Source organism: Euphorbia lathyris, chromosome 7 (genome assembly GCF_963576675.1).
Source record: "Euphorbia lathyris chromosome 7, ddEupLath1.1, whole genome shotgun sequence".
Classification (NCBI taxonomy): Eukaryota; Viridiplantae; Streptophyta; class Magnoliopsida; order Malpighiales; family Euphorbiaceae; genus Euphorbia; species Euphorbia lathyris.
In genome coordinates, this window is record NC_088916.1 from 26,939,629 (window position 1) to 26,960,192 (window position 20,564).

The following is a 20,564-nucleotide window of genomic DNA, read 5'->3' on the forward strand; positions in this document are numbered from 1 at the left end:
ATCCCGGATGTTTTACTATTCCGTGTAAGTTGGGAGATATTGAATTCCCAAGTTGTCTTTGTGATTTAGGAGCAAGTATAAACTTAATGTCGTTGTCTATTTTTAACAAGTTAGGTTTAGAAGAAGATATCAAACATACCAATATGGTTTTGCAATTAGCGGATCAAACCACTAAGAGACCATATGGTATAATTGAAGATGTTTTAGTCAAAGTCGATAAATTTATTTTTTCTACCGATTTTGTTATATTAGATTTTGCATATGACGTTAATTGTCCACTAATTTTTGGTAGACCGTTTATAAACACAGGGCGTGCTCTAGTTGATGTGTCGGAAGGGAAAGTAGTTTTAAGGATAGGAGAAGATAAGATCGAGTTTAATATGAACAAAGCGATGAAATATCCTATGGAGGAATTCGCTTGTATGAAACTTGATTTAGTTGAAGAATGTGTCAAAGACGTTATTCAAAATGACGAAATAATAGAACCTATAATGGGTGAAGAATTAGAAGATAAGGACCCAGAGCCTTTGATTCGAGAAGATGGACCAGTTCCGCCTTCGATTGTAATACCCCCTAAATTAGAACTTAAAGAATTACCCAGTCATTTGAGGTACGCTTTCTTAGGCGAAGGCGATTCTCTATCTATAATTATCTCTAACAAATTAACAAATGATCAAGAAGAAAAATTGAAAAAAGTTGTTAGAAATAGGATAGGAAGTATGGGATGGAAAATTTCAGACTTAAAAGGAATTAATCCTAGCATCGTAATGCACAGAATTCACTTAGAAGAAGATAAGCCACCTAAAGCGGATAGGCAAAGACGCTTAAATCCGAACATGAAAGAAGTAGTCAAAAATGAGATTACTAAACTTTTAGACAATGGAATCATTTATCCGATCTCGGATAGTGAATGGGTTAGTCCAATCCATTGTGTACCTAAAAAGGGAGGCATAACTGTTGTAAGGAATGACGAAGGTGAATTAATACCTACGCGAACCACCACCGGTTGGAGGGTTTGTATAGACTATAGGAACCTAAACAAAGCAACTAGGAAAGATCATTTTCCTCTACCTTTCATTGATCAAATGATCGAAAGGATAGCAGGTCATGTATTTTATTGTTTCCTAGACGGTTATTCTGGATTCTTTCAAATTTACATTTACCCGGATGACCAAGACAAAACAACCTTCACATGTCCTTATGGAACATTTGTATATAGGAGAATGCCCTTTGGCCTATGTAATGCACCAGCAACATTTCAACGTTGTATGACAGCAATATTTAATGATTTCATTGAAGATATCATGGAAGTTTTCATGGATGATTTTTCAGTTTATGGAGATTCTTTCGATGCATGTTTACAGAACTTAGATAAAGTATTGTCTAGATGTGAAGAACCGAATTTAGTATTAAATTGGAAAAAATGTCACTTCATGGTAGACGAAGGAATTGTTTTAGGTCATAAGATATTTGAAAAAGGTTTAGAAGTGGATAGAGCAAAGACTTCAGTTATAGAAAAATTACCCCCACCAACAACTGTTAAGGGAGTAAGATCATTTTTAGGTCATGCAGGTTTTTACAAAAGGTTTATAAAGAACTTCTCTGTAATTTCCAAACCACTTACTAATTTGCTTATGAAGGATTCAACTTTTGATTTTAATAAGGATTGTTTACAAGCTTTCAGTACATTAAAAACAGCTTTAGTCAGTACACCTATAATATCGAAACCCGATTGGAATTTACCTTTCGAAATTATGTGCGATGCAAGTCATTTAGCTATAGGATGTGTATTAGGTCAAAGGAAGGATAAGAAACTTCATGTTATATATTATGCGAGTCACACATTGTCCGGTACACAGTTAAATTACACCACAACTGAAAAAGAAATGCTAGCGGTAGTTTTTGCATATGATAAGTTTAGATCGTACCTACTGGGATCTAAAGTCATCATTTATACAGATCATGCAGCTTTAAGATATTTATTTGCTAAGAAAGATGCAAAACTGCGTCTTATTAGATGGGTCTTATTATTGCAAGAATTTGACATAGAGATTAAAGATAAAAAAAGGGAGTTGAAAACCTTGTCGCCGATCATCTATCAAGACTTGAAGATGAAAACGGTCCCATCGGTGAAACATTAGGTATTCGAGATGATTTCCCCGATGAATATCTCATGCAAGTACAAAGTGTCATAGTACCATGGTATGCGGATATTGCCAATTACTTAGCTGCACATGTTGTGCCAGATGGATTAAATTCTCAGCAAAAGAAGAAATTCTTTTCGGAAGTTAAGAAATATTTTTGGGAAGATCCATTTTTGTTCAAAACATGCGGCGATGGAATGCTTAGGAGATGTGTTAGTGAGTTTGAATACGACTCTATAATTTTGGAATGTCATGCAAGCGCTTATGGAGGTCATAACAGCGTAAGCAAAACAGTAGCTAGAATATTAGAATGCAGATTCTTTTGGCCTACCCTGTTTAAAGACGTCCGTTCATTTATTATCCGTTGCGATAAATGTCAAAGAACCGGGAATTTAGGAAGGAAAGATGAGATGCCTCTCACAAACATGTTGGAAGTTGAAATCTTCGACGTGTGGGGAATCGATTTCATGGGTCCTTTTCCTTCTTCTTTTGGCAAAAATTATATATTAATAGCCGTAGACTATGTTTCAAAGTGGGTTGAAGAAATTACAACCCCGACAAATGATTCTAAGGTAGTTGTTAAGTTTTTAAATGAAATATTTTGCCGATTTGGAGTCCCTAGAGTTATGGTAAGCGATGGAGGTACTCATTTCATAAATAGAAGCTTTGAGTCGCTTATGAGAAAATACGGAGTACACCACCGTGTATCTACGCCATACCATCCTCAAACGAATGGTCAAGCGGAAATATCAAATAGAGAACTCAAATGGATACTTGAGAAAAGAGTTTCGTCTTCTAGAAGAGACTGGGCACATAAACTTAACGATGCGTTATGGGCATACCATACTGCATTTAAAACACCTATAGGAATGACACCTTATAGACTAGTCTATGGTAAAGCTTGTCATTTACCAGTAGAGTTAGAACACAAAGCCTATTGGGCTATAAAAACCCGTAATTATGATTATCAAAGCGTAGGAAAAAAGCGTTTGTTCGACTTAAACGAGTTGGATGAATTACGCTACTTATCCTACGAAAATGCAAGGGTTTATAAGGAAAAAGTTAAAAAGTGGCATGATGCCAGAATCAAAATTAAAAGCTTTAATGTTGGGGATAAAGTTTTGCTTTTTAATTCCAGATTAAAGTTATTTCCAGGTAAGCTCAAGTCTAGATGGAATGGACCATTTGTGGTTGTTAAAACATTTGATTATGGAGCTTTAGAGCTAGAATATTCTAATGGCGATCGATTTAAGGTTAATGGTAATCGATGCAAAATTTATTACGAAGGAGCTCCAATTCAAGCAATTGAATTCGTGGACGAATTCTATGAAAATTAATTTATTTAGTTTTCATATTTTTAATTTTTGGTTTTTCTTGTCTTTTGTTCATAACTTTTATTTATTTATTTCTTTTATTTTATTTCATGTTAGTTTATTTTTTTTTTATTTTTTTATTTTTTTTTAATTTGTTTATTTTATTTTTATTAGTTATATAATTAATCTTTATTTTTAGTTTTGTGTACAAATAAGCTTTGTAAAATAAAAATCAAATTTAGTCATGTTTTGAAATTTATTTCAAGAAGAATAAAGTGTTTTTGAAAAATATGTATTTTGAGAATTCTCAGTTGAGATTCCAGAAATCTCGTTTGAGATTTTCTGTATTTTAACATTTTAAAATCTCAGTAGAGATTCCAGAAATCTCAGTTGAGATTTTCAGTCAGTTTTATCCAAAAGATATCAGTTTGACGCCTTTTCATTTTCAACAGACACAACCTTTCACTTATGTAACCTATATATTCCTGTAGGTTCAGAATTCTTTCATAACATTTCATCTCTTTCAGATTTTTGAATTTCTTTCTTCAATTCTAAATCCTACAAACACCATCTTATTTCACAAACATGACCAAATCTCTGAAAAATGCTAGGAAGCACACTTCTGCTCGAAGCAAGAGAGTTGATATCTCTTCACGCTATGGATCATGGTTTCCAATCTACAATCATGATGAGGGGAAACGATATTTGCAGTTTAGATATGCACAATTTTGTGGCATGCTGTATCTGGACGAGTTCCTGAATGAAGAACTCGGGATAAGCGATGACATGAATCGCTATTTGACAAATTTGGGATGGACCAAGTTTGCTTCCATGAAGTTTCCTATTATTGGAAACTGGGTACTAGAGTTTCTGTCTACCGTTCGTTTCGTCAATAAGAGGCGTGTTCGTCTCAGTTTTCGTTGTGAGGGTAAGATGTTCACTTTTGGATATCCTGAACTTCATTCTTGGTTTGGTTTTCCGCCACGGGACACCACTCCGTATCATCATGGGAGAGATATGACTTCTACAGATATCTAGAGAATGTTGACGGGATTTTGGAGATTCAATCCACGTCTTGCCTACAACAAATCAATAAATTCTAACTCCATGCCGTTTCTTCACAAATTTCTCTGTCATAGCCTATTTGGTCGAGTCAGAAGCAGTGTCGTCGAGGATACCAATTTGTATGTGCTAGGTGATATTTTCCAAGGTAACACAGTTAATTCCTCAAAGATTTTGATGGAGGGATTAGTTGCCACTTCCCGTTCGAAGAATCGGAAAATAGGGTTTGGGAATATCATATGTGGAATCATTTTGGGTTCCAATGGATCAGTTTCTGTTCCTTGGACTGATAAGGAACCATTTCCCATAATGAATTACGAGTTTCTGGAAAATGAGGGACTTGTAAAGAGAGAGTTTCGTTCTGGTCCAAAATTTCTTTCTCCTATAGAAAGGGAAATCTTCATTCAAGCGAAGATTGACAGGGCCACTGTACGTCGTATTCCAATTCATAGGGATACTATTTGAGTTTATGTTGTTTGTTTATAAATAGTGTACATATGATTGTTGTTTTTATGCATAGATGTTTTTATGCATAGATGTTTTTATGTATATATGTAATAAGGCATTTTGTTGTATTTCTCTTCATTCTGATTAATAAAGTGCATTAATTCTTTCATTTATTTCTTTTAATTAAGGAACAACCTTTGGTTTTCCTTCAATTTAATGTTTCAGTTTTGTTTGTTTCAGTTTCAGGAATTAAACTTAGCATTAATGTCACTTAAATATAAGAGGAGTTGAATTACTCATATTGATTTTGTCAAAACAGTCCAATTTTTACCCAGAAAATCCAGAATCTCAGTTGAGATTCTGAAATCTCGGTTGAGACAGCAAAATGAGTAAATTTTCAGCGAATTTCAGCCCCCTGCAAGCTTGCTGTCGCGACTGAGATTTTGAAAATCTCAATCGCGACACGCGACTGGTATGGCGGGATTTGGACGGATTTTTGCACTCTTTCCTATTTCTACTCTAATTACTTACCTATTCATATATCCTAATCAATACCTATACCTTACACCTATATAAATCACCTCTATTTACATCAATCAATCATCTTTTACTCTTCCCAACACAAAGATTCACTCACCTTTCCCATAAATCTTTACCCTATTCATCTTCTTCTTCCCTAAATCACCACCATTATCTTTACTCCACAATTTATCTCTTTCAAATTTCTTCATCTCTTTCACCAAATTTCACAAAAAATGCCTAGACAAAAAACCGTTGCTAACAAAACCAAAGCCACCGAAGTCAATAGATTACGGGTTCAATATGGAGCACCGTTTGATATTGCAACGGAGGCCGAAGGACGTAAGTTTCGCCACTTTTCACATACCCAAATAGAGTTCGTCGACATGCATTTTCTCGATACTGACACGGTAAACGTCTTTTCTTTTACCGAACGTATTGATGAATTTTTTCCGTTCTTGGTTGGACAAGATTTGCTAGTATGCGTTTTCCTAGTAATAAATCGCATATTATGGAATTTTGGTCACTCTAACTTATGATAAGAAGAGAGGTATTATTTCTTTTCGAAATAATGGTGTTCGTTTTGAAGTCGGGTATGTGGCAATGGGCCGCTGGTTTGGTTTTCCTACTCAAGATTTTTATTCAAAACCAAAGAAGTTTGATGCACACACGGTTTGGCAATCTTTGACCGGCCTAGATGTTTTTCGTCCGAAGAACACATCTAGCAAATTAATTAAGGATAATTGTATCTTTTTCTTTCACAAATTTTTATCCTTCTCTTTATTTGGTCGAGTTGAGAGTCCCAAAGTGCAAATTCGTGACTTGTTTGTGCTAGATTGCATTTTTAAGACTTTGACCATTGATAGTATTGGAATGATATTTACTAATTTGGTCCGAGCTTCCGCTTCACACAATAACCAAGTGCCAATGGGTAATTTAATTACCGATATTGTTTTGGGTGCTCGGGTGAATTAGGGGATTATCAAAATATGCCTCATGTTGGTTTACCTTCCTTGGATATCACGACACTTCAAAGAGCCAATTTATTGAAGAAATTGGGACCACCCGCATTTATCTCCTATGAAGATCGTACGAGACGTTTTTTTGCTACTTTGGGTGGTGAAGCTTCAAGTTCTCAAGGTTTAGGTGCCCAAGATGATGATGAAGATAATGAGGAATTTGATGAAGAAGAGGAGGAGGAGAATGTTGATGCCAATGCACGAGAGCAAGGAAATGCGGAACCAAATATTGAAGAACAAGTTGGATGGCAACGTGTTTTCACACAAATGAACGAGCATAGCCGTCAAATGCATTTGCGGTTAGATGAAGTCGTTGCCAACAATACCGAAATGAGTTCGAGGATAAACACAGTGGATGCCAATATCACTACTTTGAGACGTGAGCACAAATCTACTCGTCGCCGGTTGCTATCTTTCTTCCGACGCCAAGGAGTTGAGACTACGCCTTCACCACCGAGTTCACCTTGATAGGTTTTATCCTTTCTATCTTTAACTCATTTTCGTTATAATTATTATGTTTTGTTCAAGTTTGGTACAATATTTCTAATTATGTTTGGTACACTTCTCTTTATTTTTATGTTTGAATGATATCGTACTATATTTTTAATTCAAATTCGTATGGTTTATTTCGTACTATTTTTCGTGTTTTATCGCTTTTTGCACCAATGAGGACATGGTCCAAATTAAGTGTGGGAGGAGATATTTCATATTCATTTTAATTTTAAGTACGAATGAATGCAACAAATGAGAATGAATGCTATATATTTAAGTATAAATGCATGTTGTTATTAATGTATATAATGCAACATTTTCAAAACGAAAAATGTAACATTTTTTGTGCAACATTTTTCAAAAATAAATGACAATTTTTCATAAACATATTTTTGTTAAGTATATATTTCATATGTTTCAACACTTTAACTTTCAAAATAATGTTAAGCATATTTTAAGGTTATCATTATCGTTAGAAATAATATTTCCATACGGGCCATATTTTACAAATATTTTTACAAATCTCCGAAACGCTTTTTATCAAAACGTCTCGAGTAAATGTATATAAGTAAAATTTCTTTAGTTTCAAATCTCTATTTTATATCATGAATTCATGATAAATATAAATCTTATTTTCAATTTTCAATTAGGTTTATAGGCATAAATCAAACTAACAACTTTAGCTTTTTAGCTCGGTATGATTTTCGTCTTACATTAAAAACCAATTGAAGTTTTTAAGGAAACTTTAGCCATAATACATGTTGAATTTGAAGTCAATATAGGATGAATGTGCTATTTTTCTTTTCCCAATTTATAGTTTTTCATTTTTTATAACTCGTGTTAATTCAATCAAGTAGTCGTATTCTTAACTTTTGGCCACGATTGAGACCACTCTTATCACAATCGAGGTATGAAAGGGAAGAACATTAAGTACCGTTTACTTTTGGCCATGATTGCGACCACCCTTATCGCGGTTGAGGTATGAAAGGAACGTTAGAAATTAAAGCAAAATTAAACGTGTTTAAAGTTTTAAGTAACGATTGCGTCCACCCATGGCTTGGTCGGTACCTCTTAAACGAACACAAAAGAAAATTAATTCATATAAAGTCACGGACGAGACCACCCTTATCACGGGCGTGACTAAGTAAATATATTAAACCTAAGTCCTTAATAAATCCATATTTGTAATAGTTTAGGTTTGGGAAAGGAAATTTTGTGCTTTGAAATGCCTTGAGATGAAAGATTAAAAAACATGCGTGCTTACACCGTCCCGAATGATTCAATATAAAAATTGAGATATAAGACGAATGATATATCTCTTTTACACTGAAGTGTGGGAGTTTGTTAAGCCCAAAATATACCTAAAATATCATATATAAATACGTTAAATTTACATTGAAATCGTGCTAATTATATTCATTTAGAGTACTTTTACGTCTTTATTTACTTCTTTGATGCAAGGTACTTAATTATTTGGTTAAATCCAAATAGGAGCTAAAACGGAGCAAAAACGAGGGAAAAACCTAAGTTACGTGCCAAAAATACGTATTAATCAGAAGACCGACTCAAGGAGACAAGAAGCAGCCGAGAGACGGGGAAGAATACCCCTGTCGCGACTGAGATTTTCAAAATCTCAGTCGTGACACGCTGATGCCAGTCACTGGGAAATCGAAATTTTCAGCCTTCTTCCGTGCCCCCTGTCGCGACTGAGATTTTCAGAATCTCAGTTGAGACAGCGAAGAATTCTGCACAGTTTTCACATGTTTAAATCCAAAAAACGCGTCTGTTCGTTTGGATAAAAGCGACCCTTCACCAGCGGACACGACCCTTCAATTACAACCCTTCACCAACTATAAATAAGTGATCCATTTCAGAAATCAATGTTGTTGGCTAAGTTAGAAAAGTTAGAGAAATCAGAGAGTTATTATATTGAGTTTCTGATTTAGAAAGAGTCAGAAAGTTAGATTTCATTTCTGTATAAACAAACTTGATGTACACAAGTTGTTACTAGATTAGTTATAAACACAGTAGTATTAGTTTAGTTTCAAAGGTTGATCAGAGACAAGTTTTCATTCTGGTAGAGGACCGACCGGTCTCTATTCCGAAGATTCAGCGAGAAGAACTAACGGCTGAAGCGCAAAAGGGTCTGACAAACCTACGAAGTTTGAGGGAAAGATTGACAACCCGGATCTCATAGATTTCATCAAAATGCTATCCATGTTTCTTCCTCTCTATTAACTTGTGAAGATTAACAATTCACTAATAATATATTTATTTTATTCAATACATTCTTCCTGTTGTTATTTTGATATTGTTCTGACAAAATGATTTTCAAAATGATAAATTGGTGTTTTTATTAAAACGTTTTACACAATCATATTTACAAAGAAACTTTGTTGAACACTTGAAAGAATTAGTTTTTACTGATGATATGATCGTGACCGCGGCTTATCGGATATAAAATACTAATTTGATTAAGGTAGGAATCTGCTCCGACCCAGAGAGATTTCTACTGTTCAAAGCCATTTAATTGCATAAATTCTTATGTTATTCCATATTCAGAATCTTACCAAAGTTATAGTTGCTTTCTTTGCTTAATGAAAATAAGTTTTATACCTTTGATTTATTCCAAATAAGAAAGCGTCTGTCTTGTAATCAAAATCTCAAGACAGAATTGTTCTCTAAATTCAATATAATATTCTCATCTAATCCTAATTAATCCAAACCAATACAATCAATTAAACGATTTTCTTAAGTTAAACCTAAAGACGTGAATAAAACTGGATTAAAACAAGTTTTAGTTAAAAAGCGTTCCCTGTGGGTTCGATATCTTTTATTACTACAGGCGTATACCGTGCACTTGCGGAAATCGCTCAACAATAGAAGCTTACACCTAGGAAGGAATTCTATGTGGAGCTAACCGACTATAAAGTAGCGCTTCTTGGGAGGCAACCCAAGTTTGGATTAAGCTTTTGCAGGTTTGTTTTTCTTTTTTTTCTCAATTATAGATTTCTGTTTATTTATTCAAAAAAAAATTTGCGATTTTTTTTCGCCCCCGGGGTGCCCAGCTCGGTCGAGACGGGCGAAGTTTGGGAATCTTTCCCGAACTCTCTTTAAAAAAAATCTGGCAGTGCCAATCATCAAGTTTTTGGCGATTGCAATGAAATCAGTAAGTTGTCTTCTCCACCCTAACTTCTTGCACATGTGTTTTATGGTTTTATATGCAATGTTGGAACTTATTGCATGATTTAAGTGTGAGGATGAGGGGTAGAAAACTTACAAAAATTGTATAATTTTTTTTAATTTTTGTTGCGTCGTGTCTAGTTTAGTTTAGCGTTTTTGGGTTTTATTTATGCTTTATTTATGTTTTTGCATGTTTAGGACCTAAAACTCTAAACCTCATTCGAATCTAAACTTCGTTATTTTTTTCTGAGGGCTGAGAACCGAATCTAAAATTGTATGACAACTAGTTTAGGTGTAGGACACAATCCTTGTATCTGTAAAAGCATGAGCTAAAGATTGCATTTAGACTCTACTTTTAAAAAAATGCTAAAATCAGTACTTAGGTAGATAACTTAAGAATTGAAGGCATGTGATATTGAATTTGAGCTTGGGGAGAACTAATAAGCACAAAATTGAAACCCAAGAATTGTGAGTTGAATTTGAGCCCAAGAGCGAACATAAAAAAAGCTCTTTTTCTTGACATTTTTGTGTGAATGCTTTGACTTGTGGAAAGATTACAGATTTTGCACCTAATACTGAGTTGAACCTACATGCAATGATTTGAGATGATAAACGATGAATCAGTCCCATTAGAACTAACCTTTTTCTTTACCTTATTTTATCTTTTTCATCTACTTTAGGAAGCCCCTTTGAGCCTGTATTTTGTAGCTTGTAGTTTTTCTTTCGTTCTAACCCTTATTTTTGCAAACTATTACTTAGTTTGTTACCTAACCCAAGTTTTTGCAAAGCTCAGCCTTTGTTTTCTTCTAGCGCTTTATCTTTGTTTATGGCATTATAGTAGCAAGCCAAAATGCTAAGAAGTGAATGAGCATCATTATTCAAAAGAAAAAGAAAAAAAGAAAAAGAAAAAAAGAAAAGAAAAAGAGATGAACAAAAAGGGGAGGACTTCATTCCCCAGTTCTTAAAATTAGAACGTCTCAGAAAAAAATATGTCTATTTATAAAGAAATAAAAAGCTCAATCACTTCATATTTGCTAAAGCAATTTTTAAACTTTGTTTTTTCTGGCGCTAGAACTCCTAACCCTTGTTGTACCTTTAACCCCCTAACCACATTACAACCCCAATTCGAGGCTGTTTTTGATATCATCGGAGTCATGTAGCATAGTAAAGGAACTCGGATGAACGTGCAAAGTCAACGTAATCCTAAGCAAGAACATAAGCCGGGAGTAAACACTTTAGCCACTAAATTGTGTGAATTGCGTGAATTACCTATGGTGATGTGTTTTACTTAGCTATCCCCTTAAGCTCGTTTAATTGAACATGTATCCTTTTCTCAAACATATGGCCTATGATAATTGAACTGCGGCTTTTGGATATTGTGTCTCTATTTTGTACTTTCGAATGTATGTAATTACAGATGCTCGAAATTGTGTCAGGCACCTAGTAAAACCAGGAGGTTTCTCTAGCTTTGCCAGTGATTGCGGGTTTTGTTTTTAGTTTACTTGGGGACAAGTAAAGTTTTAAGTGTGAGGAGGTTTGATAGGGGTCAAAAACCCCTATCTTTACGTACGGTTTTTAGGTTAGTTTAGTCTAGTTTTCCTACGATAAGCGAGCAATTCTCGCATTTTTATGCATGTGTGCATAATAGTTGAGTTTTGTATGCGTCCTGTTCACTTTTTGTAGTTTGAGGTCCTTTTCTAGTTGTTTTTGGGCAAATATCGCCAAAATAGCACGTATGTTAACTTTCAATTATTTATTAAGGCTAATTGATCCACCAAAGGTCTCACTAAACGGAGTTTTCACTCAAATCTAACAACTGGTGGGTCAATTTAGCCTTTGGACTAACTTTGTTTGGAGTTTATGTGCATGTGCAGGTTAAAACGGGATCAATTTCGGTCAAAAATCGAATCTCGGGGACCCCCCGGGAGTCGCTTGGCGAATTGGGCATGTCCAGAGCGTAAAAACTGGCCTCTGTAGGCCAGCTCGGCGAAGCTGTTTTCCAGCTCATCTAGCAGCTCGGCGAGCTGGATTCCAGCTCGGTGAGCTGGCCATCAGAGGCCAGCTCGCGCTGAGCTGGCTCACCCAGCTCGGTGAGCTGTGCCTCGGGAATCAGTCTTTTGACTGATTCCCGGCCCCACGACTCCATGTTTCGCTCCCGACTTCTCCACCTGCAACAGGAAACAAATCCAATTAGGTTTAGGACTCAAACACAACTATAAATAGGACCTTTTGTTGTAAATTAGACATCTTTTATCTTTGTAATTTTCTTAGCTTTCACCTTGAGAAAATCCTCTCCACCTCCTCCATCTCCTTCAACCTCCATTGAAGACACCTCTGAAGCTCCGCTCACCGAGGATTGCTCAAGTTCCATCCTTAAGTCCTAGGAAGACGCCTGCATTGGTAGACAGGTTCCCTAAAAGGGATTTTTCTTCTTTTATATTCTGTCTAGCCTCTGATCCATGTTATGAATCCTAGGCTCATTGTATCTTCGTGACAATACTTTTCACCTTTAATATATTTTATAGTTTTGTTTGTTCAATTGTTCTATTGCTTAAATCTTTGTCTTACGCTTTGTCTGATTGGTTTAACTCATTCGATAATCCCAAAATTAAGTTGGTACATATTGCGAGCTGAATCAGACCTAGTCAGTGCCTATAGGATTGACGACCCTATAGAAGATTAAGCCCAAATTGCTGAGCCTTAGAGCTAGTTTCGGCCTTATAAGGGAATCACGAACTAGGGACCTCAGGAGGATAGGTAGGGTCGCCTCGGACACAAGTGACTTAGATTAGGTTTTAATCCTGTTGTCTAAACAATCTATTTTCATTATTATCATATCACCTCATGTCCCTTCGGGCAATTACATTGGTAAAAGATCACCTAGGAGTAGAATAACTTAGATAGGAATAGAAGTAACTTAATTAGGAGTAGGGTAATTTAATCAAAACCAATTCAAACCCCCCATAGGCTAGATAACACCTGAGACCAAGTAGCTCGATACTTGCAGGAATAAATCCTGTGGATTCGATACCTGGACTTGTCCAGATTTTATTACTTGATAACGACAGGGTACACTTATCCCTTAGTGAGCCTTCTTACGGAGGCGCATCAATTGGCTCGTGGGCAGTTTAGCATACTAAGGGAAGCTATCGGTATGTCTAATCCTCTTCAATAAATTTCTGGGTAAAATGAATGTTTAGTGATTATAATATGCCGAGTGACTATTACATATTGAGTAACTATCATATGCTGAGTAAATATGAATGCTATGAAATCACTATATGCTGAATTGCTAAATACATTGAGTGATTTACTATGCATGCTGAGTACCCCATCTACGCTAAACTATACGCTCAGAACTTCAAACGTTTAGTACCTTAGATGCTGAGCGAAACAACTTGCGCAATTAATTCTTGCACGCGGATTCGAGTAGCCAACTAGGATGTCATAAGCGTAATCATTAGAAAACCATGCGCCGAATATGTCATTAATGTCAGAATTAAATGTCGTTGAATGCTTCAAGAACCCACCGCCATTCTGACCTAATAGATCAACACGCTGCGACTATAAATAGTGAACGATTTCTCACAAATCCTTTCTTACGCTTGAAAATTTTCGCACTCGATCTCTCTCTCAATTCCCAAATCTTCTGAGTTTCTTAAGAACTTCCCAAGAACATCATGTCTGACAATTCCCAGAACCGTTCAAATGACCAATACGATGACAACCGCTCCGACATTAATCCTCCTTCTCCAGCTGAGCAGGAGTATCAAGAAATATTCTCCTCCGGGTCCCAACGACAAACCCATGGTTAGCATGACCAACCCATGGGTGAGGTCAGCATCCTCGGTGAGAACCCTCGTACTGACCAATCAACCCCTTCGAAGAAGAAGAAGAAGGAGAAGAAGAACAAGAAACCCAGGAAAAGGACATTCACTTACGCCTTCGAGAGCATCGCAAAACTCAATGTCTTCCATTCCCGATGGTTCTCCAAAAGCTTCGTCGAAGCTGAGAAACCCTTCTGCGAGTGGATCTCAAAGAACGGATGGACTACCCTCTTCTCTCTTCCTGGAACAACCTACCCACAACTAGTAAAGGAATTCTACGCAAACTTGAAGGTAGCTGACGATGATGTCGACTATATGGTAACTCAGGTCCAGAACAAGGAAATCACCATCACCCCTTCCTATCTCGCTATACTACTGGATCTGAAAGAAGAAGGTGCATAACTATGATGCACCAATGATTATAAGCATGTTGAGTACCGGGCTGAGTTCTGTAAACCCAAGAACCATGTTGGTGAAGTTTCCAGTACTAATTTGGGTCAGCCTCAAAGACAGGCACACTACATCCTGACCAACTACCTTTTTCCCAAGGTCAATGCCTCCTCCCCAGCCTCAAACTTTGAACAATGCTTCATCTAGTATATGCTCAAATACCAACCACTCAACATGCCTATCTTTCTCATTGGGGCCTTCCAACGCAGCACCGGGATCCTCAGGATGGGTTATCTCATCACCAGAATTCTTCAGGATCACAAGATCAGCCTTAAGGGGGAAATAGATGTAGTAGGCACTGAGATCACCTCAGCAATCCTGTACGGCTTAGCTCATAGCCTTCCTTTCAAACCTAAGAAAGGAAAGGAAGCTATGGTTGAAGAAGCACCTGCTGAGCTACCTCAGAAAGGAAAGGGAACCATTATTGAAGAAGCACCTACTGAACAACCAAATAAGGAAAGAAAGAGGAAAGCTGATCCATCCTCAACACCGACACCCAAAGACATTAATCAAACTGTGAAGAAGATCAGGCTGGTGGTAAGGGAGAAGAAAGCTGCTCCTGCTGAGCCAGCTAAACAGAGACCCGAGTCAGCTGAAAGAAAGAAGAAGCGAGCTGAGCCTGAGGAAGAAAGTGAGGAGACATTTGAGCAACCCCTAAAGAGGAAGAAAACCTCTGGGATGATGCCGTTGGATGCTGCTCCACTCGACTTCGTCATTTCAAAGGATTCACATTTCCTGCGAGGTCAGGAAATCGACTTGGAAAAGACTCCTCAGGAGGAAGAGCAAGGTTGTGCTGAGGAACAGACTGAAGCTGAGAAGATGTACACTGCTGAGGGAAGTAACACATCTGCCGCTGAGCACGCTGTTGGACAAAGAGCTGAGTCACCAATGAAGAACAAGGTTGTTAAGGACCTTTATGCTGACTTGGGACTCAACTCCTCTCCTGAGTCCCCTGAACCTATCTCTGATGTCCCTTCTCCTCCAACCAAAAATCATAAGGGCAGCTTGGAAAAGCGGTTCAAGCGGAAGGCACAGAAGCCTAACCTCATAGACATCTTAGATGATGTTCTGCTAAGGGACCCCATCACTGACCTGACTGGGCTTGAATTCAACTTCTTCACCAACATCTCTGAGCCCACTCCAAGTCAAGTGAAGGAAAAGCAAGCCTCTGTTTCTCAAACTGAGGAACAAGCCGACCCAACAATTCCTAAGGGTCAAGTTTCTGCCGACACCTCTGGTCCATCTTCTACTGAGCAAGTGATGGAAGTTCCTGCTGCTCAACACAACGAGTTAGCAAAGGAAAATCCTTCTGCTCAAGGAAACTCTGAACTGACTCCACCGACTATCCCAAGTCAGCCTCAAGTTGACTCTGAGCAGGTAAATACTACTGCTGGGCAAACCACTCCAAATCCTACTGAGCAGTTAGTAAGTCAGTCAGCTCCTGCTGCTGGCCTCAATAATGAGCATGCCGTTCCTAACCAAGGCGTCACCTCAACTTCTGGACAGCACCCAAATCCTCCAACATCCGGTGCTGATAAAGAAACGGCCCCTGAGACTATGCAGAACCATTTTGAAGATGATTCCTACAACTTTCTCAACGCCTCTGAGTCAGGACGTCGAATCATCAATTCAGCTCATATGCTTCTACAAGCAATTGATCAGTCTCAAGCCAATGCTGCTGGGTCCGCTCCTGCTGAGTCTACTCAACTCTCATCCATTACGCAACTTCTGACCGAACTCAAAGGTCTCAAGGAGTTGATGAATGTTATGACTTCCTTAGTCTCTCAGCATCCCAAGCAGGAATTCATGGTCAAGCTAGCAGAACTTCAGCTTATGATGGTAAATCACATGGACTCCATTGAAGGGAAAATCAATGCCCTATCTGCTGTGAACTCATCATCCGCAACTTCTGCTGAAGTAACTCAGAATTTCACCCAGCTGACCGCTGAGCTAACCGGAGCTCGAGAACTTATCTCCTCCACTTCTCAATGCTCCATCGAACAAATTGGTGAGGCTATACGCCTACTCAACCTGAGCAAAGAAGAAATGGAAACTGATCAGGTGAAGACCAACAACATCCTCCTCTGCACTAAAACAACTCTTGACCATGTCCGTCATCTGAATGCTCAGCATCATATCTATGATGCTTCCATGCTCAGGATGTATCATCAGTCATATGCACGGATGACTGACTCCATCACATGGATAGGGAAGTCACTTGAGTTTCTACTCAATATGCTCATCGCTCATATTAAGATCCCCACATCCAGTATGTCAGATGGCATACAGGTCTTCAGTGGTCTCAAAGAAAGTACGAGTAACATGCAACAATATTCAACTATTTTGACTCGTTCTGTTCAAAGGGGTCAGTTCTATGCTTCTGCCCCTCAGCCTGGTGATACTGGCAAAACGGGGGAGAAAGATAAGCCGCCAGCTCAAGGAACTCAAAACCTACCTCAGCAGAAGCCTCCTGGCTCAACTTCTGCTAATCCGGGCAACCAAACTCAGCAAGAAAGAACAGCCAAGCCCAGCCAGTAGACCAAACCCAAAGCTAACCAAGTTCAAGTCAACATCAAGAAAAAGAACTAGCAATAGTCTTAGCTTGTAACTTGTGTTTCTATATATGACATGTTTCTTGTTGGACTGAGTATATATATATATGAAAGCATCCTTATTCATACTATCTTTTATATATATACATGTGATGCTTTATATGCTGTGTTTATATGCTGACATAATTACTCATTGAACAAATTAAAACTTGTGAACATAAAAATTATACAAGTACTTGGTCACTCAGTAAAACTACTCAGCTCACCTTTACTCTGATACCTGAACTTAACTAAGTATTAAAACTGAGTAAATGAAAAACGTTCCAAGTATTAACCTACTTCTGAAGCTGACCTTAGACTCATTTCAATTAAATCTTAGAAGGTTTAGAATTGAACTAAGTCAGTGGATTCAAGCCTTAGTTTCACTCGATTAGATCTTAGAAGGTTTAGAGTTGAACTAAGTCAGTAGATCCAACCCTTATGGGGGAGTATTTTCAAAAGAATAGAACAAGGTCAACTATCATGGGGGAGCTCAACACTGAGTTCCTTACTAAATACTTTTGCCAACATCAAAATGGGAGAGTTTGTTGAAACACCTTTCCACATGATTTTGATTTGACAAAATTATTTAAGTTAATCTCATGATCAAACAATTAAATTTAAGTGCTTTGATTTAATTGTACTAATGTGTTTGTTCAATGTTGAGTAAGTTAAGTAATAAAGAACAGGAATTGAACATCTATAAGAGAAAGCCAAAAGTCAGCAGACGCAATCACACAGCAGAAGCTGAGTAAGAATGCAACTCAGCTTCAAGAAAAGAAATGTCATCTTCAGAAAAGCTTGAAGGCGAAACCGCTACGTCAAGCTGAGTGGTCATCAGGTCAGCGTTAATGATCCGTCAACTTGGAAGACAATGTCTGAGCAAAATTCAGAAGAATCAGAAATCTGTCGGAAGGACCTTTTCGAGAAGCATGGACCATTTGAAAAATTACTAGAAGACAAACCTGGCTACTGTCAAGAACAGAAGACAGGATTGGCCTGCAGCCCTGTAAGTTGACCAAGTGATGACAAAAGGAGACCATTTCCCCACAACGGCTATGTCGGGATTCAAATCATTGGCGCCCCAAAGATCACTATAAAAGGGCCAATTCATCACTTGGATTATACACAAGACAGACAAGCAAATCTTTATCAAGTCAATTCACTTGCAAAATCCAAAACAGAAGCTGTCTGAAAAGAAAAAGCAAGCTCTTACACCAACTCCTATTTTTGTGTAAAAGTCTAGAGTGATTTTATTCATTTAAAGTGTTCTTCACTTAGTGAGAACAAATCTTGTATCATTTGTAAAAGGTTAGTGAAGCTCAGTACTCGGTTATAGTATTCAATGGTAGATAGGATTGAGTAGATGAATAGAGGATGGTACTCTTGCATACTCAGTTGCTATTGTAAAAGGTTTGTGCTCTACCTTTAAAGAGCTCAGTAGAGGATTGAAAAAGCTCGGAAGGATTCTGGGGACTAGACGTACGCGGAGAGGCCGAACCAGGATAAGTCTGCTGAGTAACTTCTAACCTTTTCTCTTGATATATATATGTATGTGTTTCTTGCTTAACATTGCTCAGTCAATTAATCTGTACACACTGAAGCTGAGTAATCTGAGTGCTGAGTTGGAAACCGATTTAAGTGTTGCTTCCCAACTCATATCTGAAACATCTCTAGTTAGTAAATTGACTAAAGCTATCTCAAAACATACTCAGCAGTGCTGACCTAGAAACTGAGTAAAGGTATTAAAATTAAACTCAGTCAGTCTTTAAAGAGAAAAAGTTTAATTAGTTCCTAACCCCCCTTGGAACTAATACTATCACGTTACACAAGACCAACATTCACCAAGTCGAACCGCTGAGCAAATTCTCACTTGAAGTTTCTGTGCAAAAAGTAAAGCAAATCTTACACCAATTCCAATCTTTGTGTAAACGTTTAAACTAGATCTTACGAGTGTTCTTTGTTAATAGAACAAAATTATCAATTCTTAAATTGTGAGGAGACTCTGAGTTGCTGAGTAGTTAGCATTCAGAGGTAGCTAGTGCTGAGTGTATGTAGATATAGAGGAAGGTACGCTGTAACTACTCTTGGTACTGAGTATAGGATTGTAGAGGAAGGTACTTTGTAAATCTATTGTAAGAGGTTTGTGCTCTACCTAAAAGAGCTCAGTAGTGGATTAAAGCTCGGAAGGATTCTGGGGACTGGATGTAGGCAGGAGGTCGAACCAGGATAAATCAGCTGAGTAACATTCTCTAACCCTCAACTCCTTATATGCTTGCTTTACATTGTGCCTAGTAAAACACTTAACTAAATTAACGCTGAGGTGTGCTTATTGGTGATGAGGTCAGGAATAGACTCCCCAGTGCTATCTCCTGACTCAAATGTAGAAGCAGCCTTAGTCTTTGATTAACTAAAGTTGCCTCTGACCTCACTCAATATCAAGTGCTAAGTATTAAAAGGAAAATCTTAAGTGATATAAAAGCTAAGTCAGCCTTTAAAGGATAATTTTTTTTAAATAGTTCCTTATCCCCCCCTTAGGAACTAATCCTTATATCACAAAGGACCAACACTATATGGAGGGCTTACAACCTTATTGTCGGATGCGGAGCAAGCCGAACGGTTACACAGGGTTCGAGTCAGTAGGAGAGCCCCGTTGATTTCTAGCCTATTATTTACAGATGATTCTTTCTTATTTTTTCAGGCAAGCATTGAGGAAGGAAAAAAGCTTAAAGGTCTATTGGTGACATATGAGTAGTCATCGGGACATGCGATTAATTTTACCAAATCAAGGATCCTATTCAGTAGCAATGTTCACCCGCTTCTAGCTGAAGCAAATCCCAATATTATTGGCGTACATGCCCTATTTAATACCGATAGATACATTGGCCTTCCATCTCTTGTGCGAAGGAAAAAATGCCATATTTTCACATTTTCGAGATTGACTTTGGAAGAAATTACAACTTTGGCGTGGTAGACCATTGTCGAAGGCTGGTAGAGCAGTGCTAGGGTTAGGCAATTCCAATCTATTTCATGAGTGTGTTCCTTTTACCCGTGTCAATAGCGGAAGAGCTTTAGAGGATGCTGAATTTGTTCTGGTGGGAGAATAGTAGAATGATCAGACATGGAATTAACTGGATGTTGTGGGAGAAGCTGAGTATTGTGCATGAATGGGGTGGGCTGAATTTTAGAAACTTCACTGCCTTCAATCTAGCGATGTTGGGTAAGCAGGGATGGCAGCTCTCGTCATCTTCAGATTCTCTTATTGGCAATGTCTTCAAAGCTAAGGGATTTTATGACTTCTAGGTTGGGTTCTTCGCCTAGCTATATTTGGAGGAGTATCTGGAATTCTTAACTTACACTTCATCGTGGATATTCCTGGAAGGTTAGTAATGGAAAATCTATTCGGGCGTGGTAGGACCCATGGGTAAGAGATAAACAGCTTCGATGGATTTCCTCCCCGACTACTCTGTGTCTCGAAAACCTTAAGGTTAGTGATCCCTTCATTCCTAATTCATTT